This window comes from Hyperolius riggenbachi, chromosome 12 (genome assembly GCF_040937935.1).
Source record: "Hyperolius riggenbachi isolate aHypRig1 chromosome 12, aHypRig1.pri, whole genome shotgun sequence".
Lineage (NCBI taxonomy): Eukaryota > Metazoa > Chordata > Amphibia > Anura > Hyperoliidae > Hyperolius > Hyperolius riggenbachi.
The window spans coordinates 59,092,018-59,111,365 of NC_090657.1; the positions used below are offsets into that span (position 1 = coordinate 59,092,018).

General features: G+C 44.9%; 1 protein-coding gene across 1 annotated transcript in view; it reads left to right on the forward strand.

Moving 5' to 3' along the window:
• ANKFN1 (ankyrin repeat and fibronectin type III domain containing 1) overlaps positions 1–19,348 on the forward strand; it is a 964,382-nt gene that overhangs the window by 37,208 nt on the left and 907,826 nt on the right. The window contains exon 3 of the mRNA XM_068263418.1: positions 10,382–10,439. The gene's annotated coding sequence lies outside the window, so the exon portion shown is untranslated. The remainder of the gene's footprint in view (positions 1–10,381; positions 10,440–19,348) is intronic.

Below are 19,348 nucleotides of genomic sequence, written 5' to 3' on the forward strand. Positions count from 1 at the left end.
CACACACACACACTTGGAATGATCGCACAGCACTCAACAATTTGCAGCACGTGTTATACCCATCGTCGTCAAGAAAAACCAAATGCCTCATTATAGGTAGGTAGGTAGCCAGGTATAGGTGTCCCCAGTATAGGAAGCCAGGTAAAGATGCCCCTGTATAGGGATGCCAGGTATATGTGCCCCCATTATAGGAAGCCAGGTATTGGTTCCCCCAGTATAAGTAGCCAAGTAAAGGTGCCCTCAGTATAGGTAGCCGGGTATAGGTGCCACATGTATAGGAAGCTAGGTATAGGTGCCCCTGGGCATTTTCTAAATAACTCACCGGCTCACTCCATGCAATGATGCAACTGCTCCGGAAGCCAGCTCCTCTCTGGTTGCCCAATCTCTGTATGACGTGTTTTTGAAAGGTGTCCAGAGTAGGGGTCCTAATTTGATACCTAAGGTGGCAGGTTCTATACACTAATACAAAGTCCCAGTGTCCCCTCCGATGCTGACACCCAGCCTGCTTCTTACCTCTCCGTCAGACCAGCAGAGACCGGAGAGAGAGAGAGAGAGAGAGAGGGGGTGCACACACTTCCAATCCAGTGTGCTTCACATGCAGGAAGTGACCAATTAAGTTGCACGGTGGCGTTGCGCACAGGGGCAGACAGTGATGGCACCCATGTGTGGTTGCTCCCATGGCACAAGCCATTTCTGGACCCCTCTAGTTATGCCACTGCATGCCGCACCCCCCACACTTCCGTAGTGACTACCCTGAATGAGGGGAGGCTTAGGAGTCCCTTCATGTTCCGGGGCCCTAATCAATTACACAGTTTCCACACCTGGCTTTAGAACTTCTCTGGTAACTCAACTCCCAGCCTTTTTTTTTTTTTGTACAGCTCAACCATATTTACTAAGTCCACTGTAAAATGTATTTTCCCCAGGGAAGTCTTCCTTTTTTAGCCAGTGCCGGCGGAGTACCTTACACCGAGTTAATGGAACAGTCTACCTGCCCTGATGGATCATTTATAAAAAGTTACGCTCGGCTTCTCTTCGCAAAAGGCAAATGCGCGATCCTATCACCGAGCCAAACAGCACAAATCAAACAAGCATTGTAAAACCCAGACACTAACAAATAGCCTCTCTACTTTGCAAAAAGCCGCCTGTAATGACCATTGTTAATTTTGACAAAAATGAACGTCTAGGACAAATTGCCGGATCGTAAACTCAGCCCCAAGTTCCAAAGAACATTCTTCCCATAAAAAGACTAATAGGCAGCCGGTCCTTGCCAAAAAATTATCGTTTTGATGTTGACAGTCACAATAGAGCCTAATTGGTTATTTTCCGAGTGTCTAATGTTGCTATAGGCAAAGTGGCGGCCGCAAGGTTAATTGCCCATTAAGTACAAAGCGTTGGACCTGTGTAATACGGTACATGGCTTCAAACGTGATGGAGCTGATGATTGGAGAACAATTAGTATCTGAACAAAATAATTTGGGCACCTAGTGTTACAGACAGTCTACGGTGTACAGCTGCGTTTTTACAAATAAATATATCTTTTATTGTTCTTATTTTTTTAAAGAGAACGCACATTTTTTTGATTATATTTATAATCTATCCGAGCACCATTAAAATAAAAAAAAATCCACTTATCTGGGGCTTCCTCCAGCCCCTGCCAGCCTTCCCGTGTCCTCGCCTCAGCTCCGCTTCCCTCCGGTGGCCCGGGGACCCCTCCGGCGCAAGATGCCCACTGCGCCTGCGCAAGCGGCTCTCAGAGTCTCGCTGAAGTCATCAGGATGTCAGTGCAACACCATGAGCCGCACGCTGGAGCACAGGAAGATGCCGACCTCGACCTGCACCAGAGGGGACCAGGAGGGAGCATCCAGAGCTGCGGCGTGGGCACAGGACAGCTGCAAGGGGCTGGAGGAAGCCCGAGGTAAGTGGATTTTTTTTTTGTGCTAGCCTCGGACCTTCCCTTTAAGAACTTCATTTTCATATCTTGCTCATTTTGTTTAGTGATAGCAGAAAGTGTTGAATCAGGATGACACCGTGTCTCCCTGAAAATAAGCCCTCCCCCAAAAATAAGCCCAAGCTTATATTCCATACATGCACTGTATGCTGGGTCAGCTCTGTGACCGCGCTCCTCTATCGTCATAATCAATGTGCGCATGCGTGTGCTAAAACTTAGAGGGGCTTTTTCTGGTCACAAAAGTGATGGAAATGTTGTTTAAAGGGGCTTAACATCTGGACCGTTGCATGCCGGATGGGGATCCATGCCAAAAGTCCCATGAAAAATTACATATTTGATCCAAAGTCGTGTTTTAATCTCTAAAGAGCAGAAATCACATTCCATTCCTAAATTTGTGGAGTAAAGTGCTTTAAAATGTCCAGCGTTGCCGGGGATCTTTATACAGCCATATTGCGACTGTATAGCAATTAGAGATGGCTCAAATCTCCGATTTTAGGTTTGCGAACTTTCCTCAAAAGTTTGGGTTCGCGCGGACTTTGCGAACCGCAATAGACTTCAATGGACGGGCGAACTTTCAAAACTTCAAACATTAATTCTGGCCACAAAAGTGATGGAAAATATGTTTCAAGGGTTCTAACACCTGGAGGGGTGCATGACGGAGTGGGATACACGCCAAAAGTCACGAGGAAAATTACAGATTTGGTGCACAGCAGGGTTTTACGGGCAGAAATCACATCGCATCAGGGTTGCTCATAAACTACGCCAGTGCGAATCTACGCGTCGTAGTCCACAACTACACATCGTAGTTCATAGACGAAGTTTAAAAACATCGCGTACATATTTCCGTGTAGTCGTAGTACCGCCATTCGAAGCTTCGCCCGCTACGTGTAGTTGTATTGCGAAGTCAACTATGCGTGTGGTAACTGCATCTATACGGATCATTGCGCATGCGCAGAAATATTATTGCCCTTCTATACATATACAATTCTGCATTGGAAGGTGGAATGTACGCATATATTAGTTCACCCATGCGCATATTTAGCAGATTCTTGCGGAAATGTTTCCGCATAAGGGCATAAGCGTACGCATAAACTAAGCTTCGCACTACGCGAAGCTTCCGCATTTTAACGTGTAGTCTACGAAATGCAAACGTAGCGAAGTTTCTGATTTCGAAACCGTAGTTTGCGAAGCGTAATTGCGTAGAACTCCGCGTAGTTCCAGTATAGCGAAGTTGGCTGACTATGACCAACCCTACATTGCATGCTAAATTGGAGGCATAAAGTGCTTTAAAACATCTTGCGTGTGTATACATCAATCAGGTAGTGTAATTAGTGTACTGCTTAACACTGACCGACCAAACTCACTGTAACGCAGCGCAAACAGCTGTGCCAGTATGCTAGACTGGTGCGCACCATGGCGATAGTGCAGGTGATGGCGGTTTTTAAGCCCATATGGTCGCTGGGCTGAGGTAGCTCAGTGATGGAACAACAGTGACTGTCCAGCTGATCGAATTTGGTCTGTCCACAATGAAGTAACGACCCTATTATCTTGGGTGTGCCCCCCAACACACTTATATAGCCGCCGGTCATTGCTTCATTGTGATACGCAAGCCCCTTCACTGCAGCAAAGTAACGATCACAAAGGGGAATTGACACATGTACATGCCTTTTGTTTTGTTGTTGCAGCCGCAGTGCAGCCAGAAAAATTAGGCAGGCATGTACACGCACCAGAAAAGCAGTGGTCTTAAAAATTCAGGGATCCACCTGGAGTCCTGGACCCTGTTGGTGGTGCTGGAGAAGGCAGTCAAGCGGCCTGAAGGCAGAGATGCTGTGTGAAGACCGCCTTTAATCTTGGGGCAGGCAGTCACACGGCATGCAGGCAGAGATGCTGTGTGTGGGGACTGACTTAGTCTTCGGGCAGGCCTGACCGTGCTTTGCAGACCAGGCATCCGTGGTCAGATGGACCCTTGACCCAATGCTGCGTGCCAGAGATGACACCACTTGCCTTTCAACATCACGGTACAGTTTGGGTATCTCCTTTTTTGAGAAATAATTGCAGCCTGGTATCTTCCACTGTGGTGTGTGGCTTTGCTTTTGTGTGCTGCTTTTCCTCAGGTGGTCATCCCATTGCAGTTTGTGCTTTGTCATCACGTGCCTTCGTAAGGAAGTTGTCTCTACGCGCGTCTTGGTCTTTCCATGGCTCAATTTTGGGTGGCAGAGAGTACAGATGGCATTGCTCTCATCTGAGGCAGACACACAAAAAAATGTCCACACCGCTGAGCCCTGGGATGATGGCACTTTGGTGGTTGTGGCCTACTGAGTGTTAAGTGGGGTGCCAGAATCAGAACAGGAGGAGGAAGGTATGTCACGGTTCCGTGCGGAAACTGAGGAACATGAGGTGTTCTGTGTTATAGTCAATTACGTCCTGACAATCTTGGGGGTTGATGGCACGTGCCTTCTGAACACTGTACTTTGGTCCAGGGCCGCACAAAATCACGACAGCACGACCTCGAACAGACCTGCCGGGTGGCCTGCCTCTGGCTTTGCCTGTTTTGTCCATATTAGGGGGATGAAGTGAAAGGTATGCACTGACTTGACTAATACAATATGCAGTCACACAGGTACAGTGAACAGGTATGCAGTGACTGGTATATAAAACTGCGTGTTGTCACACAGGTGCAGTGAACAGGTATGCACGGACTGGTATTACAAATGTGCAGCTGTCACACACACAGGTACTGTGAACAGGTATGCAGTGACTGGTATATAAAACTGCATGCTGTCACACAGGTGTAGTGAACAGGTATGCACAGACTGGTATTACAACTGAGCAGCAGTCACACAGGTCAGGTGCAGTGAACAGATAGGCACTGAATGTGCTGGGCCTGGCACAGTATAGCAATTAGCAAGGGCCCACTGTGACAGACAGGGCTGTATATACAAGTGTCAGTGGGCCACACACACACACAAAAAAACACATCACAAGAACATTAGCTCTCAAAAGAGCTGTTTTGGTGTGCTATTTAGCAACAAATATCAGCAAGGAGCAAGCTAACAGACCTCCTAACTATTGTTTTTCCTATCTCTCCAATGTCTCTCCCGTCTCTCACTAATACAGCAGAAGAGTGAGAACATTGCCGACGCTGCTGCCTTTTATAAGGAGGACAGGGACTCCAGGAGGGAGTGCAGCCTTATTGGCTACCATGTGTCTGCTGACTGTGTTGTAGAGGGTCAAAGTTAAAGAGAGTCTGAAGCGAGAATAAATCTCGCTTCAGACCTCATATATAGCTGGGGCACGTGTGCCCCTGCTAAACCGCCGCTATCCCGCGGCTTAACGAGGGTCCCTGTTCCCCCAAATCCCCTCCGTAATGCGGGGGAGCGCTTCCTGGTTGGGGCAGAGCTAACCGCAGCAGCCCTGCCCCACGCGCGTCTGTCAGCGCGTATCTCCGCCTCTCCCCCGCCCCTCTGTCTTCCTTCACTGAGAGGGGCGGGGGAGAGGCAGTGATGCGCGGCTGATAGACACGAATGGAGGCAGGGCTGCAGCCGTTAGCCCTGCCTCCAGGAGCGACCAAGCCTGCAACCAAGTGTCACAGTGGGGGGTTTGGGGGTGAAGGGACCCCCGTTTAGCGGCGCGTATGCGGCGGTTTAGCAGGGGCACACGTGCCCCTGCTAACTATGAGCTCTGAAGCGAGATTTATTCTCGCTTCAGAGTCTCTTTAAGCCCAATGATGTAGTATAGGGGGCGGGTCGGACTCCCATAAAGTTCGCATTCGATCGCGAACTCAAACCAGCGATGTTTGCGCGAATAAGTTTGCATGCGAACCGTTCAGGCCATCACTAATTAGCAATCTCTGGCCAAAGCTTCCACTTCCATGGATTTTCCAGGGGGTCTATACGCAGTTATCACTAAAGCTCTTTGCGGTTGTTTGCGGTGCGTTAAATGTGACATTTTGTCTGTCAGTGTGAACCAGGCCTAACCCTTACACTACCTGATCGACGTGTACACACACTGGACATTGTAAAGCACTTTACTCCACAAATTTAGGAATGTAATTTGATTTCTGCCCATTAGAGATTAAAACATGACTCTGGGTCAACTCCGTTATTTTTTTGGTACTTTTGGCATGGATCCCCTTCTGGCATGCCATGGTCCAGCTGTTAGGACCCTTGCACCGCGTACCTACCGGGGATACAATCCCATCAGCTGCAGGGGGGCCCGGGCCCCTCTAGGGCCCGCTCGCTGTGTGCGGGGGGAGCACTGCCGCCCACCCAAATCTCGACCCCACCCAGCAAGGTGCTTAACTGGCCGCGGTGTCTAATAGACGCTGCGCCAGTTCATTCCTCGCAGCCCGCCCCGCATTCTCCCGGGAGGCAGAGCAGGGCTACGGAAAGATGGCTGCCAAAGCCCTGCACTGGAGACTATTTGTGTCTCCAGTACAGGACTTCGGGCGCCATCTTGCCGTAGCCCTGCACTCTGACAAGATGTGCTACACAGGAGGATCGTCGGGGAGCTGCGCACCAGAGGTCAGGAGAGACTCCTGACAGGTGAGTGAATTGTTTTTTTTTTTTTTTTTACAGGGGCATTTTTTTTTTCTGGTGACTGCTGCACACATTACGATTTTTTGGGTGATTGCTGCCCACATTACGATATTCTGGTGAACGCTACCCACATTACGATTTTCTGGTGCCTGCTGCGCACATTACGATATTCTGGTGACTGCTGCCCACATTACCATATTCTGGTGAACGCTGCCCACATTTCGAAATTCTGGTGAACGCTGCCCACATTACGATATTCTGGTGAACGCTGCCCACATTACGATTTTCTGGTGCCTGCTGCCCACATTACGATTTTCTGGTGCCTGCTGCCCACATTACGATATTCTGGTGACTGCTGCCCACATTACGGTATTCTGGTGACTGCTGCCCACATTACGATTGTCTGGTGAATGCTGTCCACGTTACGATTTTCTGGTGAACGCTGCCCACATTACGATTTTTTGGTGAACTCTGCCCTCATTACGATTTTCTGGCCCACATTACGATTTTCTGGTGAACGCTGCCCACGTTACAATTTTCTGGTGACTGCTGCCAACATTACGATTGTCTGGTGAATGCTATCCATGTTACGATTGTCTGGTGAATGCAACCCACATTAGGATTTTCTGGTGAAATGCTGCCCACTTTACAATTAATTTACAGTGAAACGCTGCTTTATTACGATTATTTGGCACCTATGGGGGCGGGGGGGGGCAGTGATTTCTAGTTTTGCCCCTGGACCCTTGAAACAACTTTTCCATCACTTTTGCGGGCAGTCCATCCAGGTTTTAGAATTCGCTTGTTTGTTGAAGTCTATGGCGGTTTGCTAGTTCGCAAACATTTGCTGGAAATTTGCGTTCACGAACCAAAAATGTAAAAATGTCAAATTCGCAACATAATTAGTGTGGACCCCCTAGAAACCCCAAAATGAAATTTACTGCTCTTTTGGTATTAGTAAATTTACACTACCGTTACGTTGCTACTTTATCGGTTATTCACCGCATTTAAATGTATGCTTATTTCCTATCGTAACTTTAAAATCAATTTTCTCCAAAACTATAAGGTTTTTTTTTTTCCTCTTGTACCCACTGTTCTCCCTAACATATCCTGCTGTGCTATTAACCGCGAAAGTCAACAGCTATTAGGTTTAAAAAAAGCTAAAATATTCGGGCAAATTTTCGCTTGTCGAAGTGAAAATTGTACTTATTTTCGTGAAAATAAGGCGAAAAGAATATTAGCATTTTTGCTCATCACTGATAAATATAGCCGATTATCTTCATCTCAGGTTACCTTTTCCACTTCAGCCTACAGTGTTCACCTTATGCATCCGAGCAACTTTCACCTCCCATTAATTCGCCAATAACTTTATCACTACTTATCACACTAAAATGATCTATATCTTGTTTTTCCACCACCATTTAGGCTTTCTTTGGGTGGTACATTTTGCTAAGAATTATTTTATTCTAAATCCATTTTAACAGGAAGATTAAGAAATAAATGGAAAAAAATTCATTATGTCTCAGTTTTTGGCCATTATAGTTTGAAATTAATACATGCTACCATAATTAAAACCCATGTATTTTATTTGTAAATTTGTCCCGGTTATTACACCTTTTAAATTATGTCCCTATCACAATTTATGGTGCCGATATTTTATTTGGAAATAAAGGTGCAATTTGCGTCCATCACTATTTACAAGCTTATAATTTAAAAAAAAAACTATATTAATATACTCTTTTGACATGCATATTCAAAAGTTCAGACCCTTAGGTAACTATTTGTTTTTTTTATTATTATTATTAAAAATTTTGTTTGGGTAATTTTTGGTGTGGGAGGTAAAAGTTAAATGTAATATAATGTATTTATTTAATAAAAAATGTATGTGGGTGTAGTTTTACTATTACAGTCAAAAAGTCCTGGAAGTGAACGATTTCGCATTAGGAGGCCGGGAAACTTTTTTTTTTTTGCAGAAAGACTGCGGCTTCTGATAAGAGGCTGTCGGTTTTTCTGCGGGGGACTTAGATCAATGAATGGGAACTATATTCCCATTCATTGATCTTGGGGCTAACGGCAGGCGGCAGGAGCACGCACGGGAGCGCATGGCATGGGAGCGTGCACTGTGCGCATGGCGCAGTGGCAGCAGCAGAGTCTATCTGGACGGATATATCCGTCCAGATAGACTTAAGTGGTTAAAGGACAACCGAAATGAGAGAGGCTGCCATATTTATTTCCTTCTAAACAATACCAATTACATGGCTGGCCGGCTGATCCTTAGCCTCTAATAGTTTTAGCCATAGACCCTGACCAAGCACGCAAATCAGATGTTTCTGACTGGATCAGCTGCATGTTTGATTCAGGTGGGTGTTTCAGACACTACTGATGCAAAAAGATCAGCAGGATAGCCAGGAAACTGGTATTGTTTAAAAGGAAATAAATGTGGCAGCCCCTATAGCTCCTCACTTCAGGTGTTCCTTAATAATGCATTTTGAAATGAATTGCAGAATCTGAACAGTTCTGCTCTGGCAAAAGCAATACAGAATGCCTACCTAGGAGAAGGAAGACATTTGTTACCATTTCTTAAACTTGCCTTATTTGTTGCCTTTGTTGTTTTTGTTGTTGAGTGTGCATTATTTATGTCAGTCACATACAAAATGCTTTGAAAAGAAAAAGCTCACCTGCGTGCCGCACTGTTCAAAGTAACAGCTTGGACTCTGCTGTGCCGTAGTGGAAGTGAATAAGGTTTCATTATAATAAGAAATAAAATAAATAGAATTTTGAAAGGCAGTTGGAAGAGTGTTAGTATGGAACATGCTCTTGCTGTGGTGTCGTATGATTGTGGAACATTGTTGGAGCAATATGCAGCAGCCTTTGATGCAGGTGCTAGTAGGAGTAAACTGTTCAAAGTCTAAAATAAGAACTGTGGCTCAACAAATATAGTGTATTTTGTGTCATGTGTATTGCTAAGTCTTTTGTATGAAAGTAATATTTGAAGCTGAACCCCAGAAAACAGAACAAACACATTTCAAAAACAGAAGTTATCCTTCTGCCCTCAATCCTCCATCCCTTCAAAACAAACAAACAACTGAAATATTGGTCTATCTCTATGGTAGGAACATTAGACTGTGACTATGGTTGGATTAGATTGTATACTCCTCTGAGGACAGTCAGTGACATGACTATGTACTCTCTAAAGTGCTGCAGAAGATGTCAGTGCTATATAAATACATAATAATAATACGGTAGGACATTAGACTATGTTTATGGTAGGATCGATTGTGAGATCCTCTGAGGACAGTCAGTGACATGCCTTTTTAGTCTGTAAAGTGCTGCAGGAGATGTCAGTGCTATATGAATACATAATAATAATATGGCAGGACATTAGACTATGACTATGGTAGGATTAGGTTTTGAGCTCCTCTGGGTACAGTCAATGACATGACTATGTACTCTGTAATGCGCTGCAGAAAATGTCAGTGCTATATAAATACATAATAATAATAATATAGAAGGATATTACATTATGCCTATGGTAGCATTAGATTTTGGCCTCCTCTGAGTACTGTCAATGACAAGAATATGTACTGTGGTGGCGTTATACTGGGGCACTGGCCCATCTAGGAATTGCTGGCTCAAGCAGCATTTACTGAGCAGGATTGGGTAGGATAAGCTTACTGGTTTTTGTTTTTTTTAATTAGCTAATAATTGGTGTGACCCTGATTCAAAACTTCCTGTCTATAAAATATGAGCTCTAGTCTGCAGCAATGCTTAGCTACTAAGATAAGGAATTAAACACACAGTGTTTCTCTCACTCCTGCCTCTTCCCCTCCCCTTGCTTGTTGAGTCATCAGACACAGGATGGAGACTAGAATGATTTGTCTGTGATCTGTCCACACAGGAGCAGCTTGCTAGCAAGTAAGGATTAAAGCATGCCAGACTACTAGCCAAGTACATCTGTAAGTAACTTTTGTTCCATAATAGCACTATCATTTGGACAATCTGCTGTGCTCAAAAGCCTCAGAGTTCTGCTTGTGATGTTTACATTTGGTTCCTATTATTGCTGAACATGTTAGCCTTAATTTTATCACCCGAGTTAGGCAAAAAAATATCTAAAGCTTGCCATACAAACATCGATTTTGGTTACCCAAACAAACCCCACCAGTTAGCTCTTTGTGCACCCCGAAAATATGAAGGTGGAGCTGCCACTGGGATGGGATGATATTTGGAGATTAATGAAGAAATGTATGGAGGGAATAACTTATGTAGAGCTTTGTATTATAGTGTTAGGCAATTGAACCGAATCCTTTGGGTGATTGGCAGTTAATGGAGGGATTGGCAGAGAGGGGCAGCATCAGAGGAGCAGGAGGAGATGTCCCTGACTCCCCTTGCAAACCCACCACAGCATGGCAGGCCATCTGCCATATAGCAAGTATGGCCACCAAAATCCTTACACCCCATAATAAGAGTGGCAACAACATTTACCAAATCTGGAAGACGGAGCTTTGTCAGGGGCGTAACTAGAGGGGAGCAGGGGGAAGGGGGGGCAGAGGTGTGTGGGGTCCAAACTACTATCTTTCCTTCCTCTGATACAGGGAACTATACTTCACATCAGTTGGTTTTGTGGCAACACTTGTTATGTGTGTGAAGATCATGATGGCCACACTGGTTTTACGACCCTTGTGAGATAGATGGGCCCCAAGGCTGTGAAGGACTCAAGGGAAGACGAAGGTATGGGTGTGAATATGGGGGGGGGGGGGCGGGGGGGAATCAAAGTTTCACTGGGGGGGCCATGATGCAACCTCCCTGGTCTTAATTCCGAGCTACGCTCGGGCTAGCCGCCGGGAGCTCTAGTATTGTGCGCTCCCACCTCCCGGGGGATCCAGACTTTGGTAGCCGTTCTCCTTCCTGTCCTTGGAGGCTCTGAAACACTCTGGTGAGATCACCGTCATTGATCTCTCCAAAGAGTTAAAGCACCACCGGGAAGATGGAAGTAAAATAGCAGGGCTGCGGCCCAGGGAGGTGAGTCAGAGCAGGGGCTGCTGCTGGCATTCTGGCGGCATGATTATTTCTGGATATTAGGGTCTGAAACCTTTTAAAAATACCCTAAAATCCTGAAATAATCAGGAGGTGACTCCTTCAGGATCTAATAAATGCATTTCTATACATTATTGAAATAACACACTGAAAGAGGTACTGCCCCACATCTGTAACCAAATTTACACTTTAATTCTATTCATTATAACAAAGTACTTTTTTTTTTTTTTTACCACACTGGAAAGAAATATCTTCCTAAAAAGGAATCCCATATACTCTGATGAGTGTTTTTGCCATTATATTTAAATACAAATTAAGTGCGTTCTTGGACTTTGTGTTTAATAGTTGAGATCCTTCAAATATTTCCACCAAGCTGCCAATTTTAGGACTAATATGATTAGAAGACCTTTTTTTCTCTTCTTCTCAGAAGGTCTTTCTATTTTTCCTCACCATTCCTTCCCCGTACGGCATTGCAGAGAGAAAGCGCTCGCGTTCTCTGCCGCCCCTTTTTACGGCTGTATTCCGTGAAATGCTCCATGTGTTTACCTTCACTTCTTAGACTATGTGTGCTCTGTGGTTCCTGGCAGAGCCTCGAATTCCTCCCTCGTCTATTACTTTACAATGGAATGCGAAGCCGCAAAACGTAGTGGATCACAGAAGTATGAAAATGTCAGGGATCTCAAATAAAACGCACATCTTGAAGAAGGATTAAGAGAGACTTGACGCCTCTCCTTCTTCCTCGCTCTTGTTCTCAGTCCTCAGCCAAGTTTTTTTTATGACCAAAAGGGGGCACTGTGGTTCTCTGTGTCCATCATGTCCTCCTGTTCGATTATGAGCTGCAGCTATCCTCAACAATTATGTGGGATAGAAAAAAAAGCTTTGTGGATAGATAGATAGATAGATAGATAGATAGATAGATAGATAGATAGATGTTATATTCTGGCGTATAAGACTACTGTTTTAAAGTGGATCCGAGATAAACTTTTACTTATTATTATTATTGTATTTATAAAGCGCCAACATATTACGCAGCGCTGAATATTATGCAGCGCTTATTGCATAATTGTGTTCCTTTCATATAGTTTATAGGGCATTCCTCAAGCCACTTTTTTTTTTAATACTCTAATTCCCTATAAACTAAACAAGCCTTGCCCACAGCTCCTACAGTGCCTTGGTACTCTCAGATCCATGAAGCAAGGGCTTATGGGAACTCAGTCTGGACAGGAGGAGGAGGAGGTTACTAGCCAGAGATTTCAGAGGCAGAGGGGAGGAGGGAGGAGAAGAGGGGGGTGAAGTTTTCACAGGCTGAGGGCTGGAGATGCAGATCAGCTTGCCTGTGTGTAATGTGACAAACAGAACATGGCCGCTCTCATTGTATCACAGGAATAAATAATCATAAACTATTAAAGCTGTGTGCAGCTACATTTGCTGTGTAAACTATCTAAACTTTAGATAAGATATATAGACAAGTTACTTGTTTTAGTTAGTTTTTATCTCGGATCTGCTTTAACTCAGGAAAAATCTTCTCAAAAGTCGGGGGTCTTCTTATAGGGCGAGTGCTGAAACTTCCGAGCTGGAATGGAGAATCTGCGGTTGCCGCATACGGTGGGGGAAGCTCAAAAACGCCCGTGGCTGCATCCCCACTGTATGTGGTGACCGTATGAAAGGAGCAAGGGCGCTGCTGTACAAGTATGGTAGAAGAAAACCCACTCACCAGGATTCCTGGAAAGAAGTTACTTAACGCGGTCCTGATGACGAGGTGAGGGGGCACCTCACTGGAAAGGTATAAATGAAGGGCGGAGCAAGCAGCAGGCATCCGGGATACACGGGGTATAGAAAAAAGAGAGAGAGCGGCGCTGTGCCCAGAAAAACACGCCTCTTTCACTCGTCTGGCCCGTAGGTAGCAAGGTATATGTGCCCCCAGTATAGGTTAGCCAGGTATAGGCACCACCAGTATAGGTAAGCCAGGTATTTGTGTCCCCAGTATAGGTTAGTCCTGATTAGCTGAAGTACAGTAAGCGGCGTTGCTGAAGGAGAAGACCGGAGGCACACAGAGCTGTGTCACATGCAACCTGGAAGGTGAGTCCTGTGCACTCTGCCTGCTGACCAGAGAGGGGGGATCGCTGAAGGGGGGCCTAGGTGGGAGGGAATGGGGCCCCTCTCTCCGCCACTGTCTGTGCCCACTGCCCCCCCCCCCCCCCCCATACGCTGTACCTCCCTCCTGCTACTAAAAAATGACCCTGGAGGGCCCCAGAGCTGCGGGGCCCCCACAGCCCCTCCCAATGGCTGCATCCCAAAGTGCGACTGTCCCTCAAAAGAAGAGAGTAAGGAGCTATGGTCAGGGACACAAGTGCTTCCAAACAGTTTTGGAATGAGAGCTGGAAAAGCTAAGGAACTCCACATGCTGGTCAAATAGCAGTAATCTAGTGTTGCTGCTCACAGTGAAGACTTGTTACAGGTTTCTACTGGGAGTGATAACACAGGGTTACTGCTGCTTAGCCAGCAGGTGGATTTTCTCAGTTTTTCCATCACCCAGTCCGACACTGCTTCCAAAGCCTTCTGAGGGCTCCTGAAGGAATATTGAACTAGTTGGTCAAATAACCAAGGGGAAGGGGGGGGGGGGGGATCAGTGGTGGACCACAATCACAGAGAAAGGAACAGGAAGGCTCTATAGTATTGGGATCCAGAGCCTTGCCCTTCCATAGGTCAGTATTTATTTATTTATTTTAGGTGGCTTCAGTATTACTTAATTGCTAAATAAAAGTATGAAATCTATTCTATAGGATACCTAAAGGTCCCACTAGGAGGCACGCTTTTCTGAGCGCTATGTGATTTGAAAAGCTCTTGCAATTGTAATGCTATTGGTGTAATCCCACTAGAGCAAGGGTGTCAAACTCAAAAACAAAGTGGGCCGAAATTGTACACTGGGACCTAGTCACGGGCGAAATTGTACACTGGGACCTAGTCACGGGCGAAATTGTACACTGGGACCTAGTCACGCGCCAACCTCAAGATCTATTGGCCACCTTTCTGCCTTATAAAGTTCCCTGGTGTCTAATGCCCCCCTCCAGTCCCTATACAGTTCCCTGGTGTCCCCCACCCTCTTCTATACATGTCCCTAGTGCTTAGTGCTTTCCCACTACCTCCCCCATATGGTTTCTCTGGTGTTCTAGTGCTTCACCTTCAATATGGCTTCCCTGGTGGTCTAGAGTGGGCCAAATATAATGTAAAGTAGGGAAACCACTTGAGGGCATAATTTAATGGCTCTGAGGGCCAGATTTGGCCCACGGGCCGGAGTTTGACATGTATGCACTAGTGCAGGCTTTTTCAACCAGGGTTCTTTGAGTATTCTGCATGGGTTCCTTGGCATTTCCCCCCATCGTGGGGGGAGTATAACAGAGCACACTATAATAGGGAGTACTGTAAAAAGAACCGCTAAATTGGGGGTCAGAATAATAATGAGCATATTAATAAAAAGCACTCGGATAAGGAGACAGTATAATGAGTGGGAGTGTAATAGGGGGTAGTAAAATAAACAGCCTCCCCTACTTTTAAAGACCATGCCTCCTGTAAAAAAAATGCAGGGGTTCCTCGAGATCAAAAATTTGTTTGCAGGGGTTCCTTGAGATCCAAAAGTTATTTGAAGGGTTCCTCCAGGGTAAACAGGTTGAGTAAGGCTGCACTAGAGCGATGTGATTTTATAAAAGTCCCCCATAGCCTTACATTAGCAAGAGCTTTTCCAAATCACTAGCGCTTAGAAAAAGCTGCTAGTGGGTTTGAGCCCTTACTCTGTTGAGGCATTCTATAGATGCCTAGGAGATGACCTGTTTATCCAAGTGCAGTATGAGAGCCCTGATGATGCGGAATGACAATGTATTGTTTAGGCAAAGTAGAATGAAAAACAAAAAGATCTCCCTGAACGTGCCCTTTATCGACGGGAACATCCTTTAATCGATTCTTACGTATTCTGTCAGGGGAAAAAAATCCCACGAGGAGCAGAACTGACATGGAGCTGCTTGTAGCGATGGCGAAAGGTTAGGATATCATTTCTAATCGCAATTCATTCTTTGCTTTTATCGATGAGACATACAGAATTTGAAATGAGAACAAAAAGAAAACAAGAAAAAAACAACAACCTAAGGAGTGGAAATGTCACTGAGCTGCTTGTTGTGATGGGGACGGCTAAAACAGTGTTCTGTGTCAAGTTTTGTCTGCTTCTTATTTTGGTAATCAGAAATTAGGGGCATAAGTTAAAGGACAACTGAAGTGAGAAATATATGGAGGCTGCCATATTTATTTACTTTTGTACAATACCAGTTGCCTGGCAGTCTGTTAGGACTCAGTAGTGTCTGAATAATGTCAGAAACAAGCATGAAGCGAATCTTTCAGATCTGACAATAACGTCACAAACACCTGATCTACTGCATGCTAGCTTGTTCAGGGTCCATGGCTAAACCCTAGTATGCTAGGTAAACACCATACAATTTTCTGTTAGATTTTCTGTTAGATTTACCTGACAGAAGATTTTTTTTTCAACATGTTGGAAAAAATCTATCCGGCAGGAAAATCGAGCAGAAAATTGTATGGTGTGTACCTAGCGTAAGAGGCAGAGGATTAGCAGGATAGCCAGGCAACTGGTATTGCTTAAGAGACAATAAATATGGCAGCCTCAATATCTCTCTCACTTCAGTTGCCCTCTAAATAAGCCTCCCCAGGAAGGTTCAATAGGTGCTCCACTCCCTCACCATGTGCGACTATGTGGGCTAATAAAAAACATGGTGCCTTGAGTGCACTGCCGTCAGACTCCCCCATGTGTGCAGCTCCCAAACTCTCCTCCCCCCTCCAGATATTGCAGAGCAGCGGCAGCAGAGCATCATACTTTACCTCATGTCAGCAACGGGACAGGTCCTCCGCAATCCTCTTCAGTGTAGTCTATCACCTTCCGTAGGAACTGTAGGGGTACTGGGTGAGAAAACACAGGGTGTCCAGGTGCCCAATCTGGTGTAATACGTTAGGGGGTATGAGAAGGTTATGTAAATACAGCAAATTTTATACTCACAAGAGTAGGTTGCTGGATGAGGCAACCACTCGTTCGCACTTGTGGGGAAGTACCGTCCCCACTCGGCCTCTGTTCTTGGTCGCTGCTCCAAAAAATTAGATCTATCGGAAAATTCCGATGGGGATCTTCCCCTAGGGTAAAGGGTTATGGTAGATTTTTGGAAAGGGTAGGAGGCGCCCGGTAGCACAGAAGTAATATGTTCACTCTATATGGTAGATACAACATTCAATAATAAATGGTGTGATCCTACCTTATAGATGTCCCCTTTTGGGAAATATACAAACTGGAGTTTTTATTTGGCTTTTGTATATCGATTTTATTTTGCACAAGACAACGCGTTTCACGGTCAAAACCGCTTCCTCAGGTCAATAGTAGTGCCTCTGTAGGATAGTATCTCAGTATCCGGGCGCCGTCTTGTGCAAAATAAAATCGATATACAAAAGCCCAAAAAAACTCCAGTTTGTATATTTCCCGAAAGGGGACATCTAGAAGGTAGGATCACACCATTTATTATTGAATGTTGTATCTACCATATAGAGTGAACATATTACTTCTGTGCTACTGGGTGCCTCCTACCCTTTCCAAAAGTCTATCACCTTGCATGTGAGGCATGGATTAAAGTTGAACCACAGGAGATAAGATTTACTTTTTGCTCCAGAAGCAGCTATACTGTCATATATTTTTTTAAGTGTTAGAAAGGTTTAATATGCTTATTTCATTTTTCTTTTGGGAACTTTATGCTTTAATGTTGTTACCGAGTGCCGAACTTAAAGCGGATCCGAGATGAAAAACTAACTATAACAAGTAACTTGTCTATATATCTTATCTAAAGTTTAGATAGTTTAGACAGCAAATCTAGCTGGAAACAGCTTCAAAAGTGTATGATTATTAATTCCTGTGATACAATGAGGGCAACCATGTTCTGTTTGTCACATTGTCACAGGCTGAGGGCTGGAGATGCTATCAGCTTGCCTGTGTGTAAATTCAGTCCCCTCTCCTCCTCCCCTCTCCCTCTGAACTTAATGGCTAATAACCTCCTCCTGCCCAGACTGAGCTCCCATAAGCCCTTGCTACAGTGCAAAGGCACTGTGAAAATCTGTGGGTGAGGCTTGTTTAGTTTATAGGGAATTGGAGTATTAAAACAAAACAAAAAAAATATTTGGCTTGAGGAATGACCTATAAACTATATGAAAGGAACACAATTATGCAATGAGTAAAAGTTTATCTCGGACCACTTTAAAGGGGAACTGAAGAAAGAGGTATATGGAGGATGTCATGTTTATTTCCTTTTAGACAATACCAGTTGCCTGGCAGCCCTGCTGATTCTCTGCCTCTAATACTATTAGCCATAGCCCCTGAACAAGCATGCAGCAGATCAGGTGTTTCAGTGGTTCAGACTTATAAGTCTGATCTGACAAGACTAGCTCCATGCTTGTTTCTGGTTTTAATCAGATACTACTGCAGAGAAATAGACCAGCAGGGCTGCCAGGCAACTGGTATTGATTAAAAGGAAATAAACATGACAGCCTCCATATACCTCTCTCTTCAGTTCCCCTTTAAGGCTTACTGTTTCCAGTACTGGCTGCTGTGACCAGGGTAAATTGTCATTTTCACACAGATGACATTGCTTCAAACCTAAGGCAGTTCGGATATCTATAAAGCCAAGAAGGAGTAGGGATGGTCAGCACGGTGGAGTTATGGCTATCTCTCTCGCCTATCTCACAGATTGGAGTAAGAATAAATATTGTTTACATTTTAACGATACGTTGCCTGGATCAACTTAGATTTTTTTTTGCATCTAATTAACCATTCCTAATAAGGAATTGGGATCCAAGCTTTTAGGCCTTGTTCACATCTAAAATCGCAAGTGTTTTGCAATTTTGTGCGCAATTGTTTTTAGCGACTCCCGACGCTCCACTGTGTGCTGCGTTTCTGGTAAAAGTGCTTTTCTAAGCGCTTTTTCAGAACAATTCTTTAGTTCACTCCTTGACGCAAGCCAGGAAGTGAACTCTTTGACCCGGAAAATAATAAATACAATGTATTTATTCTTAAAAAGGTGAACGCAATCGCTACACAAAGTGATTTTGTGAGCGTTTTTCCTATACATTCCATTGAGGCAAAAGCGCCTCAGAAATGGTACAGGCAGAGCTTTGTTGAGTGGATCGGAAACGAACCACTCACATGTGAACTATCTCATAGGGAATCATTGCACAAGCGTTTTTAGGGCGATTTTGAAAATCGCCTGCGCTTGAAAAAATGCAGAAAGCACCCTAGATGTGAACAAGCCCTTAAGGCAAATCTGAGACAATGATAGCACATGGATTTATACATACCTGGGACTTCCTCCAGCCCCCCTGTAGTCTGTTAGCTCCCTCTACATCTGCCACTGTGGAGTCAGAGATCCAGCCAGGTTGCGGGCTACTGTGCATGCGCTATTTCATCTGTGCGCACCCCCTGATCATGCTTCTGTAGCCAGCAGCATTCTGCACGAATGCAGTTACTGTATTAAAGAACTGTGCATGTACAGAACGCTCCCGGACATGGTAGTGCAATAGAGTGCGCACAGCCGGGACTGCGCATGTGCAGCAGTCCTATGACTGGCTCAGTTGGGGAATTTCCTGGGGCTGACAGTGGCACATCGGATGGGACTGGGAGGACGGGTAAATATAAATCCTTTTGCTTTCATTGTCTCTGGTACACTTTTTAACTCCTTGTTCACATCATAAATCGCAATCGCTGACATCAGCAGTTTGCAATTTTGTGTGCAATTTT